Raw genomic sequence first — 17,857 nt, forward strand, 5'->3', positions numbered from 1 at the left:
CCTAGCGCTTTGCTCCTTGCTTCATCGAAGTCACAGAGAGAGAGCTTCCAGAAGTGGAAACATTTTTAAATAAATCTTTTAACTTTTCGCCTGTGGATACAGCTGCGTTGACACAAAGCCACGTTTGAGGCATGATGTCTCGGAAGCCTGGCACCACGGAGTGTTTTTCTACTGGGACCCATAATGGCTGGCTTTTAAGAGTGGTCCTGTGTTCAGTTTTATCAATGTGGTGCTTGAACTGGGCCTTCAGCTGACCTCCAAAAGGAAATAGTTTTAAAAGGAAGAATTTTAAGTCTGCCAAGAGTCAGATAATGGCACAGCACAGAAAAAAGCAAGGGTTTGTGTTTTATATTAAAATACAAGTCTCTTAATGGCTCAAAAACAGCAGCCTCTAGAAAATGTGCAGCTTAATATACGAAGCTAGAAAATACAGTTTTGAAGATCGAAAATTTCCCTCTTTTTTCCTTGTGATTTATTGGAAAGAAGCAAGTTCTTTCCTCCTGAACCTTCTCCTACCTTTACTTTTGGTTTTATACAAGCTGACTGTTCTCTTTAAAGTAAATTTCACAGTACTCTGAAAAAGTCCATGCTGTGTTCATAGCCTCGTGCCTGATGAGTTTTCAGCCCAGAAGCTCTACAAAAATGTGCTTTGAGGACAAAGGCCATTAATATTTGGTTAATCCTGTATGATCAACTTCTTTCCCACCTGCACATCCCTCTTTTTCACCCAAAGAGTGATACAGTGAGGACCCTGGGAGACGAGGGGGTGGGTTTGCTCACTGTCTCAGTGCATCAGGTGTGGCTTGGTGGAAGTTGTCGTCTCTCCTCAGAGTGATCATTTGTGAAGAGAAATAGTGTGTGTCCCCCTCACTATTGGTGTGGACTCTGGCTGGATGCTAGACAGGGGACATAAGCCGACATTATAAATCACTTCCGGGGAGATGTGATCTAGAGTTCTCAGAAACCAGTTGGCCTTGGTGGTCACCTTACTTTCTGTTTGTGGCAGTCCCGTAAATAAGTGGAGCTGCAAAGAACAGCTTAGGCTACAAAAGGAGGTCTGGGAACCCTGAAATCAGTGGAATTGCCACCTACGTTTTATCATCCAACATGTGCCTCATGTGCTGTATGTCCAGTTACAAACAGTTCTTTTTTTTTTTTTTTTATGTTTTTATTTACTTTTGAGACAGAGAAAAAGCAGGAGCTGAGGAGGGGCAAAGACAGAGGGAGACAAGAACCAAAGCATACTCTGGGCTGTCAGCAGAGAGCCTCCATGTGGGGCTTGAGCTCATGAGCTGTGAGATCATGACCTGAGCCGAAGTGGGACGCTCAGCCACATGAGCTACCCAGGTGACCTGCCTTTTTTTTTAAGTTTACTTATTTTGAAAGAGAGAGATGGAGAGGGGGAGGGAGAATTTGGGGGAGGGGCAGAGAGAAGGAGACACAGAATCCCAAGCAGGTTCCGAGCCAAGCCATCAGCATAAAGCGTGATGTGGGGCTCGAACTCACAAACTATGAGATCATGACCTGAGCTGAGATCATGACCTGAGCCGAGATCAAGAGTCAGATGCTCAACTGACTGTGCCACCCAGGTGCCCCTAATTGGCAATGCTTGTCCTACTAGATGGTATGTAAAATAATGGTGCTTTTACTATCATTGGTGACTTAGATGCTGTCAAATTTAGTATTTTTCCACTAGAGCATTCTATCGACTGGTCATCAAAAATGGAACTAGAATTATGAATGGAGTAACTCTAGATTTGCAGGGTGGCTAGTAATGAAGAAACAGGAAGAGAAACCACTTTTTGGCTTTTTAAAGCCTTTATGTACAGTGGGGTATTTTAGTCTCTATCCACCCTCATTTAAAAAAAAAATGTTAACGTATAATTTTCATACAGCAAACATAAAATCTTAGATGTACAGCTCCATAGACTTTATGCAGACAGAGCTCTGTAGCAGACCACCACTGTAACTAACACTCAGATCAAGGTAGAAAGCATCTGTATCACCCCAGGTAGTTTCTTTGTCAATAACACTCCCAAATGAGAATAGCCATTATTCTGACATCATCAATTCACTTCGGCTGATCTATGCCATAAAATACATACACTTTTGTGACTGGCTCCTTTTGCTCAACGTGTTTTTGCAATTCACTCATGTTATGATATATATCAATATCAATATTGTTCCTTTTAATTCCTGGGTACTTACCCATTCTATGAATGTGCACAATTTTTTAATCCATTTTCCTGTTAATGGATATTTAAGTTGTTTCTAGTTTGAGCTATTGTGGAACTAAATTGTCATGAATATTCTTGTACTTATGTCTTTTTGTAGACACATGCACTCATTTATCATGAAGTAGCATTCCTTGTGACAGGGTAGGCATAGATATTAGTAAATATTCCAGTTTGCAGAAGTAGCTGGACCAAATTATACTCCCACTGGCAGTGTGTGAGAGTTCCAGTTGCCCCACATCCTTGCCAACACCTGATGTGGACAGTCTTTGAAATTTTACCTGTTCAACTGGTTATGTAGATATATCTCATTATGGTTTTAGTTGACATTTTCCTGATGAACAGCAATATTGAACACCTTTTCATATGCTTTAGACGTGTATATTCTCTTCAGTGAAGAGCTCATTCATGTCTTTTGCTCCTTTTAAACATTTCTTTTATCTTTTTCTTATTGTTTTTCAGGCTTAAAAAATATATATTCTGACCATAGGTTCTTTGTTGGATGTATGTATTTAGAATATCTTATCCCATTCTATGACTTGTCCATTCACTTTTTAATGATGTGTTTTCTTGAATAGTTTTTAATGTTAATGAAGTCTGATTTGTCTTTTTTGCATGGTATATCCTTTTAAAATGTTCTTGTTGTCATTGTTGAGATGGTTCTTGCTTTTTATGTCCTATTTAAAGAAATCTTTGCCTATCCCTTAGTCCCCTGGTCTGATAACCTGTTTCTCAGGCCAGTTCAGCTGCATGCCAGAGTCAATGTATTTTCTTGAATAGGGAGAATAGAAATCAGTCCAGGCTAAATCTGGGTGAAGCCCGAAACGTGCCAGAGGTTAAGTTAGGAAGGTGAAATCAGCAGATGTGCAGAATAGATTGAAGCAGAAAGAGGCCCGACACAGTTAGGTTTTTGGTCCAAGGAAAGAGGAATTCTAGAGACTTTGTGGTTGGGTGAGCAGATAATTAATTATATTGCTTTCCAGCCCACATTGTATCTCTAAGAGTATTTTGAGAATCTTGTCAGACTCCTTCCTAAAATTAAACTCTTTGATGTTCACAGCTTCTAATTTATTGTCCAGAAACATTGAAAAGTTGACAAATTTCTGTTTTAGGGACATCATGTTAATGTCTGGTGGCCATCATTTTTCTTCTAAGTGCTCAAAACCCATTATCTTAATAATCCTTTTTTGGCCATATTCAGGGAGTAAAACCTCCACTTAGAATAACATTTATCCATCCAAAATCCTCTCACTCTCCCCCCATTTTTTATAAGTTTTCCTTAAAAAAGATCAATGTCAATAATTCCATGATCTCATCTGTTTTCCTACAGTCCTGGGTAAATGTTTGGGTTTGCTTGTCATAATGAGACCCTGGCAGGTCCTGCACAGCACTGCCCAGGCAGAGGGGACCGGTGCCAAGAGGGAGTTAGCAGGAAGCATAGGACATGCAGAAGGAAGGTGGGCAGCTGTAAACTCTGTGAGAGACAGAAACCTATGTCCCAAAAAAGTAGGATTGGGATCATGTAGCAGCAGCTGAGCTGAGACCCGACGGCTCAGGAGATGAGCTCTGGAGGCCATGGGTCTGTGTGGTTTTCCTGGGAAGGGAGAATAGCTGTATACTGCGAATGTACCTCCCTGCCAGGCTATTCCAAGTGTTTTATCCTTGAAATGTTGGGACAACAGAAATGGAGCTGAATTTCCTAGATGACCATAATTGGCAGGAACAAGATGGGAGTAGCCACTCAACATCCAAGAAGGTGAGCTGGATGAGGCTGCAGAGATGCCCTCGGCCGTGCACTCTGAAGAACAGAGTAGGTGCGCATGGTATAGTAGAAAAAGAGGACTCTTGGGACTCAAACATACCTGGTTCTAACACTGGCTCTATGACCTATTAACTGTAGGACACTAGGCAAGATGATACCTGCATCCTGAGATCAATAAGAGGATCAAATAGAGTTGTATAAAAATGTATAAAATGCGAATTTTCCCATTTTCCTCCTATTTCTTCCCTATGCTCCACCCAGGGGATAGCTTTCCGTCCTTGTCTTTCTTGCCCACTTTGCAGCACTGGCCCAATTGAACAGTCACAATATTTTGAAACAAAACCTTCCTTTGGCTCCCAGTTAGACCCCCCCTATTCCATGACAACAGTTACCATGTTGTATAAATCTGCTAGGCCTGCAATAACATGACACCACAGACTGGGTGGTTTAAACAACATAAATTTATCTTCTCACAGTTCTGGAAGCTGAAAGTCCAAGTTCAGGATTCTGGCAAGATTGGATTCTTCTGAAGCCTCTCTCCTGGGTTTGCAGATGGCCGTCCTCTTGCTCCCTCTTCACTTAGTCTTTCCTCTGTGTGCATGCATCCCTGCTGTCTCTCCCTGTATGCTCTAATCTCTTCTTCCTATAAGGACCTTCTTTTTTTTTTTTAATTTTTTTTAACGTTTATTCATTTTTGAGAGACAGAGAGAGACAGAGTATGAGCAGGGAAGGGGCAGAGAGAGAGGGAGACACAGAATCTGAAGCAGGCTCCAGGCTCTGAGCTGTCAGCACAGAGCCTGACGCGGGGCTCGAACTCACAAACTGTGAGATCATGACCTGAGCCGAAGTCGGATGTTCAACCGACTGAGCCACCCAGGCGCCCCAAGGGACCTTCTTATCAGACCAGATGGATTAGGGCTCAACCTAACAGCCTTAGTTTAAGCCTCTTTAAAGGCACTATCTCTTAAATACAGTCACATTCTGAGGTTTGGGGGTTAGGGCTTTAATATATGAATTCTGAGGGACAAAATTCAGTCCATAACACATGGGTGTGCTGACAACTCCCACGCTTGTTTCTCTAGCATGTTCCTACCCATCCTTAAAAGCCAGACCCATTGATGTACCTGCCTATACTATACTTCTACTATACTATACTATCCTGATCTTTCCTCCTGAATGTACTGGCAACTCAAACTCAACAATTCCAAAATCCAACTCATTATCTTTTCCCTAAATCCTTCCATTTCTTGCTAACTTGTGGATTCATATAGGAGGAGCTGTATCTCATATGAGTCTTACCAATTTGCTCAATCTGTTTGAATAGGAAAAACCAAGAAGAGCAGCCTGGATGTCCCAGGAGAGGGTAGTACAAAATATAGCATGGTTTAGGCATGTAGCCTTTGGAGTCCTCTGTTATCTCTACCACTTACTCCTTGTTGACTTGGAGAACATTATTTTACATTTTTGTACCCCATTTCAGGCTGATTCGAATGGCAACCTCTCCTGGATGCTGTGACAATTATATGAATCTGTATATGTGGTGCCCAGTTTGGTACCTTGGGCCTTATCTGTTCAGTTCTTACCAGCCTTACTTCTGGCTCCCAGCACTTGCATCTCTGACAAAAGAGAGCAGGAGCAGCCCTCAATCAATGACTGATGAGTGTTGGTGTATAAATACCCCAGCTCCCTCACCTTTCAGATGAGATTACTCTAAGGTTTGTGTTTGATGCTGTTTGCAAGAGTTTACCTATGAAATTAAACTCCAGTGAAATTGGCTTTAAATCTATCCTGTCCTTCTGTGTGTCACTCCCCATTCACCTACCAGCATTTTCTGGCATCATCTCTCCTAGAAATTACCTGCTCTGGAATCCCTGTCTCAGGATTTGTTTCTGGGGGAACCCAAGCTATGACAGTGTGCTATGGTATGGATGTGTCCCCTCAAAAATTGTATGTTGAAATCCTGTTGCTTAAGGTGATGGTATTAGGAGATGGGGCCTTCAGGAATTGCTTAGGTCATGAGAGTGGATTGGTGTTCTTATTGGGATTAGTGTTCTTATAAAAGAAACCCCACAGAGCTCCCTAACCTTGTTGTCTATGTGAGGATACAACAGGAAGTCTGCAACCAGGAGAGGTCCCTTTCCCAACCTAGCTGGCAGCCTCATCTAGCACTTCCAGCCTCCAGAACTGTGAGCAGCAAATTTTTGTTGCTTGATTTAGTGGCTAGCATCTAGCAAATGCTCAGAACTGTCATTTCTGCCATTAGTTAAGTTTTTTTTTAACCGGTAGAAAGCAAAGATGCCCCTGGGTGGGAAAGCAGTCTTCTTCACGCTTCAGAGAGAGGCCCTGTGTGGCCATCATGAGCCCGTGAGAGCCCAGTTAATGATGGTCAGTTTATAACACGCATTCTCATTGGGGGCTCTCATGGCCCCAAGGAAGCAAAAATTGCTTTGGGGTCGGGTGCTGGGGAATGACAACAAATCTTAATCTTCCTGTTCAAATTACAGATGTCTGTGACCTGTATATAAATATACTGTATATTTATAATATTAAAATTGAATGGAGGGGGTCATTAAGAAAAAAATGTGGAAAAAAACTCCTGGGAGAGGAGCAAGAACCCCGCTGGTTTATAATAGGCAAAAAAGTTACTATTGACATTACCCTGGCTTTGGACCATCCTGGGTGGCACTGTTTAGTGTGCTGGGTTCATGTCCTCTTTTCTGGAATGGGGATTTAGCAGTTGAACTTGAATAAAGTTGTTTAGTTCGGTTTGCCCAGGGAGGCACCAGGCTTTTTGGCAAAACATTCATCTGTTTGTGGTTAAGATTTTCCTGGTTCTTATTACAACCAGACTTGGTTACATTTTGAGAACCATGAGGCTTGGCTCTCAGAAACAAGACGACCGGTTCACCCAACATGGTGTGCTTTGAATCTTTCCTTCTGACTCCTCCAAAGCTTCTCCTCTTGGCTGACAGCACTGAATTTGGCAAGAAGAAAAAAGGACCAAATTCCTTCGTTCCCACCCACGTTTCTTTTGCCAAAGTATTATTATTAAAGGGTTTTAAAAATATAGCTCTCCTGCAGGCGTATAATGAGCCTGGCTTAAAGATTTATTCATTCATTAGGAAGGCATCAGAAGGATGGTCAGGCTAGTTCAAAGTAGGCTACAGGAGACGAATATGGATTTATGATCAGTTCAAAGCAAGACTGCTGAAATACGCTCACCTAATTTAGGTACAAAACTAGTCACCACTGTACAGGGCAATCAAGCCATAATCTTTGGAGTTGTTCTCTGCTGGGAAAATGTAATTTCTGAATTATATTTGCATGATTCTATCTGAGTATTTGGGGAGTTTTTTAAAAATTATCATCTAGATTCACCTTGACGTTTACTATACCAGTCTGTATGGTCTATGAAATCTTAACAAGCTTTAGTTCTACTTTCCTTTTGAGTATCTGAAAGGCTACCTGAAGAACTTGAATTAACTTGTCCCTTTTACATCAAAGGCACCTGGGAGCTAGGTGCATTCAACAGTTTGCTGTGTTTACAACACCTTTATATGCCTAGACATCTGCTTATTTCTGTGGTGTAAATGCTCTAGCTGTCATGAATTTCCATCTACCAATGCAATGTCGTTGAAGGTGGAGTTGAAAAGAAGCTTATAGTCATTATTGTGAGCCAGTATTCTCTAGTTCCAGAACATCATTGAGTGTGTGCTGCTACCTTTTATGGATTGTGGTCATGATGTTCAAATTACGTGCTAAGAATGTAGAATTGTGGTCACTAAGTATCTCTGAAGGGCTTGAAAGATCAGCTGAAACTATAATCCCTGGAGCCCTGATATTCCTTGAGGGTGCTTCACAGGTTACACAAACTTTAATTCAATTTTCTTTTCCAGGGCCATTTGGGTGGCTTGGTTGAGCGTTCAGCTCTTGGTTTCAGCTGAGGTCATGATCCCAGAGTCGTGGGATGGAACCCCAGACTCTGCACTGAGCTGCACTCCACTGAGCATGGAGCCTGCTTAAGATTCTCTCTCTTTTTTCCCTCTGCCCTTCCCTTCTGCTCGCACATGCTTTCTCTCCCTCTCTAAAAAATAAGTAAATACATTTCTTTTTCAAAGTTACATTTTAAAAAATACAATGAAAGAATACACATGTAGTAAACATATAGAGAGGTATGTGGGACTGATGAACACTGAGTGTAGAATTTTTGTGACTCCTGAGATAGAAAAGAGGCTATGGTGGGTAAGGAATTTAAAGGGGTTGTGAGTACAGAGGTGTGCCATACTATCTTTAAACTTTGTTGTAGATCTTAAATACTGTGTAACAGATTAACAACACCCACAAATACATTTTATATCAAATTTCAGACCTCTAAAAAACGCTAATGTCAAATTTGCTGCCAGACTAAACTTATTTTGTACAAGTGATGGAATAAAGCTTTCTCTTGCCTTCTCTGTGTAATTACACATTTCCCAATGTTTCATGGGGAGTTTTAATGTGCAAAAACATTAAACTGTCGCTGAGAATCTTGTTTTATTTTATTTTGTATAACAAGACAATGGAATCTGTTTTTAAAATTTGAAGTAATTTCATACTTAATAAATGTTGCAGGGGCACCTGGGTGGCTCAGTCGGTTAAGCATCTGACTCTTGGTTTCAGCTCAGGTCATGATTCAGATCAGGTCACGGTTTTGTGGGTTTGCGCCCCACATCAGGCTCCATGCAGAGCCTGTTGGCATTCTCTGTCTCCCTCTTTCTCTGCCCCTCCCCACTCACATTGTCTCTGTGTCTCTCAAAATAAATAAACTTAAAAAAATGTTGCAAATAGTTCAAAGAATCAAGTATGCCATTCATTTATACAGACTAGTAAATTGTTAACATATTATCACATTTGCTTTATCACTCTCTCTCTCCCCTACACACACACACACACACACACACACACACACACGCACGCACACACACCTTTTTCTAAATGGTTTGAGAAGAAGTTGCATGGATCATGTCTCTTAGTGCTTCAGTGTTTTTTGTTTGTTTTTCAGTAGGCTTCATGCCCAGCATGGAGCCCAGTGTGGGGCTTGAACTCATGACCGTGAGATCAAGACCTGACCTGAGATCAAGAATTGGACACTTAACCAACTGAGCCACACAGGTACCTCAATACTTCAGTGTTTACTTCTTAAAACAAGGACATATTCTTATGTCACCACAGTACAGTTGTCAAATTCAGGACATTTAATAATACTTTAATCTACAGTCCATATTCCAGTTTCCCCAGTCATCTCAAGAATGCCATTTGTAGCAAGTTTACTTTTTATTTTTTGGACTCAGCATCCAGTCCAGGATCGTGCGTTGCATTTAGCTGTCATTTCTTTTTTGAGTCTTTCAATCTGAAATGGATCCTCTGCCTTTCTTTGTCTTTCAAGACCTTGACATTTTTGAAGAGTTCAGGCCTATTGTTTTTGTAGAGTGACCCTCAGTCTGGCATGTCTGATGTTCCTCACAGATGGATTCAGGTTATGTGCTTTTGGTGGGAATGCTACAGAAGTAATGTGTCCTCCCCAGTGCCTGATATCAGGAGGCACACGTGGCAGGTAACTCTGCTGGCTGGTTATGGCGGTGTCATCCAGGTTTCTCTGCAGTGGGAGATTTTTCAGAGCCATGATTTGACTAAAAATGAGGGATGAATCCAGGGGGGCTTATTGAGACCTTCCTGGGCCATAGCTCCAGAGTTTGCTCTGAAAATGTCAGCCAGCTGGGTGAGCCAGCCTGCTTTCTAAGCTGCAAAGCATTTTTGTGGCCCCAGGAAAGGGCAGCATCAGCAGCCTGAAGTGTCTGCATGTCTGGCGTGAGGCACCCTGGTGCTCAAAGAGCTGAACTAAGTTCTGTGACAGGAACCTACACCAAGCTTGCCCTCCAGGATGGTTGCTGAGTGTGGTTGTTCCCCTGTTTGGTGATGTAATATTTGTGCAGTGTGGGTTTTCTGAGTTTTCCCCACTTACCCGTGCAAGATAAAGCTAGTCTTTTCTCTGAGCCAGGGCTGCTGAAGTGCCAGGCCACAAACCATGCATTGCCTGACCCAGGCTGGAACAGTGGCCTCTCACAGAAAAACAGGAAATTAGAACATATGCACTTTCCACGTACTGGCTAAATTATGAGTTTCTCAGTGGTTCCATGTGGCTTGAATAACAGGGTAATTTTCTTTCACAGAGTAAAATATTCTAATTAAGATGTATTTTATTGAATAACATTTTATTTTAGTGACTTCTTTTTAGTGTCTAGTGCCATTTTAAGTTCTATCACAGATAGATTTTCCGTATTTTCAGTAGGCCAAGGAAGCATGGTGTTAGCAGGGCAGATGTTATGTGCTTGTCTGTGTTTTATAGATATACTGGGCACACTCTAAATGTTAGGGAACATGCAGGGCCCTCTGGGTGACAAATAGAAACATGGAATTAGAATGTCATGGGAGCCTGTTCCCTGTGGCACCCAGAGAAGGGAAGGCTTAATGGTGGGGGCCAGAGAAGGTGGCACAAGAGGAGGTGATCTTTGGGCTGAGTCTTGAGTGGTAGAGAGTGTTTTAAACAGAGAGACTGTTACAGACATATAAAGGTGTGGCAGATGAGAGTGGGCTTGTGGGAGGGGCCAGAAATGGGAATAAAGGTTTGAGTCAGGTTGGGGAAGACTGTGTAGTATATGTTACATCAAAGAGCTTGGACTTCACGTCCTAAATGTCAGGGTTGGTGTCTCATCCCGATTAGCTTTTGTGCGTCAGAGCAAGGAGGGCTTCTCAAACTTGAGGGAAGCATTTCTGGGAAAGAAGACCCTCATTCACTCTTCTGAGGGAGCTTGACCTATCTCTGGATATGTGGGTATGGGGCTGTGAAGACAGGAGCTGCTGCTGTCTTTCCATCTCGGGGCACACTGAGCGTGGACAGCACTGACCCCAGGAAGCTAGAACCCGGAAGCAGAAGAAAGCCAGGGAAACAGGTCCTTGTCAAAATCATGGGGCCACGGGACTGGCCTGTGCCTCATGAAGCGGGACTTCAGTACCTCCTTTAATCACTTGTACTGCCTAGTGACTTTTAAGTTTTTATTTTGAAATGGGCCAAACTTCCTAAAAGTTGCAAGGAGAGTTCAGAGGACTCATGTTTACCATTCATGCAGATTCACCAATTTGTACCTTTTTGCCCCTTTGGCTGTATCAGTACCTGAGATCAGGTTGTATACATCACACACCTTTACCACTTACTACTTCTGTATGCCGTTTTTAAGAACAGGGGTGTTCTCTTCGTTCCCACAGTCCTATCAGCCAAGACTGAGGCTTAGTCATTGATCGAAATTACAGATACTAATTTTTTACTTATTTGAGAGAGAGAGAGAAAGATAAAGAGAAAGTGTGAGTGGGGAGAGGCAGAGAGAGAGGGGGAGAGAGAGAATCCCAAGCAGGCTCTACACTTAGCATGGAGCCCAACACAGGACTCAAATCCACAAACCATGAGATCATGACCAGAGCCGAAGTTGGACACTTAGCTGACTGAGCCACCCAGGCTAAGATACTAATTTTTAAATGTTCCCAATAATGGCCTCTATATATAGCTTGTTTCTTTCTCCAATCAAAGATCATGTGTTTTTTTAGAGGTTCAGGTTTTTTTAACCTGGAACACTTTTCAGCCTTTCTTTGTCTTGCATGACATTGATATTTGTGCAGAATCTGGGTTTTTTATGTAGTGTCCCTCAGTTGGTGGGGAGTGTGTGATGTTTCCTTATGACTGGATTCAGGTTCCACACCTTCTGTTGGAATACGCTATAACTGACATTGTATCCCTGGGGCATCAGGTCAGGACGAATGTAGCATCTGTCTACCTGCACTGGGGATCTGAACTTTGATCATCTGGTCAAGGTCTTATGTAGTTTCTCCACTGTACAGTTACTATCATTTCTTACGCAGTTAATGAGCAATCTGTAAGGAGACATTACTGTTTATTTTTAAATCAATTGAATTGGATTTTCTGTTACTTATAACATGAAAGCTCCTCACTGATTCAAGAGCCCATTTATATTGCTGGGTTAATTGCTGGTGACCACGGGGAAACAAGCAAGGGATTAGGATGAGAAAAATAGGAGTTTCTTAAAAGCTTTAATTGTGGTCAGGTGGTAGCAGAGCCAGACCAAAGTGCATGGGGATCTCGAGAGGATAAATCATTTGGTGACACTTCTTAGTCTTTGAATGTATTTTGGAAAAAAAAAAAAGAAAGAAAGATTTTTGTGTCAATAAAAATCACACCCTCTGTAACAAGTCTTTCAATTGTTGGAAATTTCCAACAATTTAAAAATAAGCCTTTCATTTTTTTTACTATTCTTTTTAAAGTTCTATTTATTTATTTTGAGAGAGAGAGAATGAGAAGAGAATGAGAATGAATGAGCAGGAGAAGGGCAGAGAGAGAGAGAATCCCAAGCAGGCTCCATGCTATCAGCACGGAGCCCATTGCAGTCTCAATCTCATGAACTGTGAGCTCATGACCTGAGCTGAAAAGTTGGTCACTTAACCAAATGAGCCACCGAGGCTCCCCTTTTTTTCATTACTCTTAACTGGATAATGTTAGTTATGTTCACAAAGGATAGTGGTTGTTTACAGGGACACACAACATTTATTCAAAATATGCATTTTTTCCTGGATTTTATATTGACAAAAATGTTCCCATTAATTATAAATTCAGTACTAGTTGAGGAGGATTCTTTAGACAAGCAGTGAACCAGGCTCAGAAATAGAAATTCCATACCATTTACTGGGAGATGATCTCAGGGAATGCCAGTAGAAAAGTAGGGACAGGAGAGAGGGGAGGGAAAGCAGTCCTTAAAGTGTGTTATTTAGCAAATGTGTGCATGTTTTTTGTCTGCGTGGTGTGTGTGTGTGTGTGTGTGTGTGTGTGTGTTCATGTTTGCATCCATCCATGATTGTCCATGATTATCCTGCTGTCCACACTAGGTGTGTGTACCCAGACCCTGAGATAAGGCTTCAAGTGCAAATAGTTTTTTGGGAGGTAAGGGGGATGCTGTTGGCAGGTTTGGAAGTGAGAAGAAAAGGCAGCCACTAATTGATAAGCCAGCCCCCACTGGAGCACCTGAAGCCCAATCTCATGAGATAGTCCTGGGAAACAGTGTAGAGCGGGCACCTCAGAGTTCTCCCACCTGACAGATAAGGGAGCAGGGTCAAAGTGAGGCAAGTCACTATTGCTGGTGAGTATCGGTGCACCGTGCATGATGTGGTTTCAGAATCTTACCTACCTGGGATTGCCAATTTAGGCCACTTTCAGCTCGCTGGTCTAGGTTGGGCAGTGTGGCGGGCAGTGACAGAATGCCTGGAAAAATACTCACCCAGGGTAGGCCGAAGCTAGTCAGGAATGTTCTCTGTCTCCACTCGGGTGGGATCTCTGAGATCTGTGCTCTGGAGGGGGCAGTGCCAACCTACACACGTCACTGCTGAGATTGGAAAATTGGATTGGAAACAGATCAAAAAGGGACCCTGAATACCTAACCAGGAATATGGATATTCAATTCTAAAAACTGTGCTGCGAGCAGGGAAGCAGGAAGCTGGGAAAGGACGGTCCCTTTGGTGTGGCATGTTTGGGCCGCGTGAATTGGAGCAGACGCAGACAGCGGGGGCGCACAGACATTAGGGAGCTGCTGAAACCATTAAGGCTGCCGCCGCCCAAGGTCTGAGTGGTTGTGGAGAATGGGAAGGGAGATGACAGCCGTTTCGGCCAGAAGACTATGCAAAACTGTGCAGTGATTGATGGGCCGAGTCAAGCAAGTTTTCAAGCCTGGTGCCCTCATTAGCAGAGGGGAGTGGGACTTCAGAGGAAAGGAATGTTAAGTGGAAAGTCAGCATTCAATATTCAGAGCTGCATTTCAGAGGAAGAAACCAAGAATGAGTGATTCTTTCTTTACTTTTTTGTAGACAAGTATTTCGGAATTCAGAAAAACAGGTAGGAAAGCAGGAAGAAGACTCAAGATTGGGTTTTGTTTTGCTTTGTTTTGTTTCTAAATTGGAACCATATGAAATGCATAGCTGCAATCCAGAAATCATGCACAAGTCTGCCAACTGAATGATTTGACTTCTGTCTACTCTCTTTGTACACCTCCCTGAACTAATAAAGGGGATAGAAATTAATCAGAAACAGGGAGCAGGAAAGAAAAGGAAACACTCAAGCCCTAAATGAGAAAACAAAGCCTTTGGTTCCTGGAGAAAGCTTTGGTTTTGGCTCAGGTCATGATCTCACGATTCGTGGATTCGAGACCTGGTGCGATGTTTGCTTGGGATTCTCTCTCTCTCTTTCTCTCTCTCTTTCTCTCTCTCTCTCTCTCTCTCTCTCTGCTCCTCACCCTCTCTTTCCCTTTCTCTCTCAAAATAAATAAACTTAAAAAAAATAGAAGTGGGGTACCTGGGTGGCTCAGTCATTTAAGTATCCTTCTCTTGGTTTCAGCTCAGGTCATGATGTCATGGTTTTTTGAGTTCAAGCCCCACATTAGGTTCTGTGCTGGCAGCATGGAGCCTGCTTGGGATTCTGTCTCCCTTTTTCTCTGCCCACCCCCTGCTTGCTCTCTAGCTTTCTCTCTCAAAAATAAATAAACATTAAAAAAATAGAAGCTTCCAGCTGTAGGGGAGCCTCACATTTGTACATAGAAGTGCCATTTTTGGGGTGCCTGGGTAGCTCAGTCACTTAAGCATCTGACTCTTCTTTTCTGCTCAGGTCATGGTCTCATGGTATGTGAGTTCAAGCCCTGTATCTGGCTCTATACGGACAGTGTGGAGCCTGCTTGGGATTCTCTCTCTGTCCCTCCCCTGCTCTCTCTCTCCTCCAAAAATAAATAATAAATAAATAAATACTTAAAAAAAATGCCATGTAACATAAGATGCTCTAACAAGCAAAGAAACTAGGGATATACAAGTAAAAGCCCTTTGAAAATCAAAGTGCCATATGCCAACTGGGTCACTATCTTTATGATCATGGGGCATTAGCTCTGTTATATCCAGACCCTACCATTTGGGTTAGGCCAATGGAGACTATGAGAAGGATGGTTTGGCCCAGCATTGAAGCAGATATAAACTATCTTTCCTGACTTTTACAAAAATACTTTTTAGTCTTCAAGGGTAATAAGCAAGAGGGTAAGGTCTTCGGGGAGATAAAAGCATTAACCTCTAGTCTCCTTTTTTGCTGGAGACCTATTACAGATACCCAAAAGATGGAGACCTTGTTTTGCCAAGATAATCAGCTTTGGGGTAATTCTAAGGCATGTTATGCAGTTTCCTATTATCTGCAGTAACTTGAGGTCAGTAGAAGCTGATTGGAGAAGGTCATAATACATCCTCAAACCTAAAACAAGCATGCATTTGGGGGCTTGATCTCACACACAGAGCTGAAGTGTTTTTCAGTGCTTACTCAGTGTGTTTTGACCTCTAAGATGATGATGCTGGCAGGGGAAAGACAGCTGGTTTAGGATTGAGATAGGATTGGAGGAGGAGTCCAAGATGGCAGACCCAGAGTAAGGGGCTGTAGTGTTTTAGAAGAGCCAAAGGAGGAGAGAAGGTGGAGGAAGGAGTACAATAGCCAGAATGCTTTTAAGGAGACAGCATGGCCTCTTGAACTGGAATTAAGAGCTCGAGAGGAATTAGGACGTCTTAGGGCTGTTGGATCCAAGCCTGTCTCTCTTCCCCAGTACCACCAGGGTATAACTAGGGCCACTTGGGACTGAACCTTACACTTCTGCAAACCAAGTCCAGGTGAGGATGGGAGAAAACCAAACCAGAAGTGGAACCTTTGTCTGTTCTCTCATGGGCCCTAAGATGATCCAACCTGCCCTAAGACCTAGGCAAGAGAGGCCACTGCCCTGGGCTATGTACTTCATCCCACTCAGCGTCATCACTCCCCATGGAAGAAGAGGTCCATGGAGGCAGGGGTTATGCCATTCTGGACCCTGCATTTCTCTTCCCTTATTGTTCCAGATGCACAGCACTCTGGAATCCCTGCCCACATGCCCCAGGCCTGGTGGCATAGCCCACACAGGCTGGAAGTTTTGTGGACGGAATCCGAGGTGACAGTTGGACAGGAAGGCTGGGGTGTCCACAGAGCTGTCAAGAGAGAAGAGAAGAGTGACAAGCCATGGGGCAGGTTCTGGATGCCCCATGTGCCCCATTCAGCGCAGAACACTGAAGAGTCTGAATATTTAGACATTTTTTAAATGTTTATTTATTTTTGACAGAGTGAGAGGGGATTCCTCTCTCCCTCTCTCTCTGCCCCTCCTCCACTTGTGCATGCACATACTCTCTCTCTCTCTCAAAATAAATAAACACTTTAAAAAGAGAGAGAAAGAGAATGAAAGAGAGACAGAGAAAGAGCAGGGGAGAGGCAGAGAGAGAGGGAGACACAGAATCCTAAGCAGGTTCCAGGCTCTGAGCTGTCTGCACAGTGCCTGACGCGGGGCTCGAGCCCACAGACCATGAGATCAAGACCTGAGCTGAAGTCAGATGCTTAACTGACTGAGCCACGCAGGTGGCCCAAGAGTGAAAATTTTAAATGGAAACCTGACCTTCCAAGTCCTTGGAAAGAGAATAGAACACAGTTTGTCTTGGTAAGAGAATAGAACACAGTTTGTAATCTTGATTTATAATTAAAAAAAATTTCAGACATAAATAATGTCAGCCTCCATTTGTCTTCTTGCCCCAGGCCCTGAAAGTATTCATGCCTACCTAGCATCCCCTTGGGAGCCATGAGAGTCCAGACAAGGTCAATGGCTCAGTGCCTCCACTATCCGCTAAGGTGGATCCACAGGCTTATTTGACCCTGCATCCTTTGATCTTCTTTTTCTAGAAGTCTGACTCCAAGATCATCATCATTATTATGACCCAAAGCAGTCTCCCTCAGATGTGTGTTTGTGCTACCCTCAAATACTCCCAATGGAAAAGGGGCAATCCAACTGCTTCCCTTCCCCTCTTGGCCCCCATAATAACCATGGCTGCCATAAGCATGGGTCAGACACCTGCACAAGAGGATAAGATTTGGGTAGACCATAGTGAGGAAAACCCTGTGTTTCAAAGGGAGCCTGCAGAGCCTAACGGAAACTACTTGGTAGTTTGGTAGTAATATGAGATTGGATTTGTAAAATGCCCCAGTCATATGTACTTTTCTCTCCCAGCAAAAGACATGAATGCCGTTGGTCAACCAAGAGAGACTAAAACATGCCTGAACTGCAAAGGCACTGTTTCTGACACAAACCACCTCATTGATGATGGCAACAGATATCATTGACAGCCTTACTATGAGAGCTTATGTGAGTTTCCACAACTCTTTTGTAGACACATAAAATATTAACTATTTTGGAGAGCAGCTGTTTCTTTATGCATTATCCTTGATAATTTCTGGATACTGGCTGTAAGATGGTATTCATACATGGTAATTGGGCATTCACAATGTATAGAGGTGTTGTGGTATTTTTTTTTTATTTTGATATTGGATGTTGTGCTTCTGCTGACCATCCCACATGGAATCTGCAAGCATAGAAGGATAATATTCTCCAGAGGAGGCTCAACTGTTCTCCAATGCACTTAAAAGCAAGGATGGGAATTTTCAGACTCTAATGCCCATAACACATGGATGTAGGTACATGCACAAACACAGAGAAGTCCATTTGCTCAGCCAGTTATATTTCATTGGGAGTTTTGCATCTGTTCTGGTGGAATTTTTGTTTTGTGGTCTCCAATGAAGATACAATGGTGTGGACACACACCTGGAGACCTCTAGAATTCTGATTTGTGCAAAAATGAAAGAGCCAAGAAACATGATTGGCTAGGTAATTGCAGA

At 42.8% G+C, this 17,857-nt stretch overlaps 1 protein-coding gene across 2 annotated transcripts in view; it reads left to right on the top strand.

Annotated features, from left to right (window-relative positions):
* The window catches only part of RIN2 (Ras and Rab interactor 2), a 224,041-nt gene that overhangs the window by 85,390 nt on the left and 120,794 nt on the right, over nucleotides 1–17,857 (top strand). Inside the window, exon 1 of one of the 2 annotated variants that reach the window (XM_019826878.2) lies at nucleotides 9,106–9,147. The exons of the other annotated variant lie outside the window; for it this stretch is intronic. The gene's annotated coding sequence lies outside the window, so the exon portion shown is untranslated. Of the gene's footprint in view, nucleotides 1–9,105; nucleotides 9,148–17,857 lie in introns of those variants that run through there. 2 annotated transcript variants of the gene reach the window in all.

The sequence above is a fragment of the Felis catus genome, chromosome A3, assembly GCF_018350175.1.
Source record: "Felis catus isolate Fca126 chromosome A3, F.catus_Fca126_mat1.0, whole genome shotgun sequence".
Lineage (NCBI taxonomy): Eukaryota > Metazoa > Chordata > Mammalia > Carnivora > Felidae > Felis > Felis catus.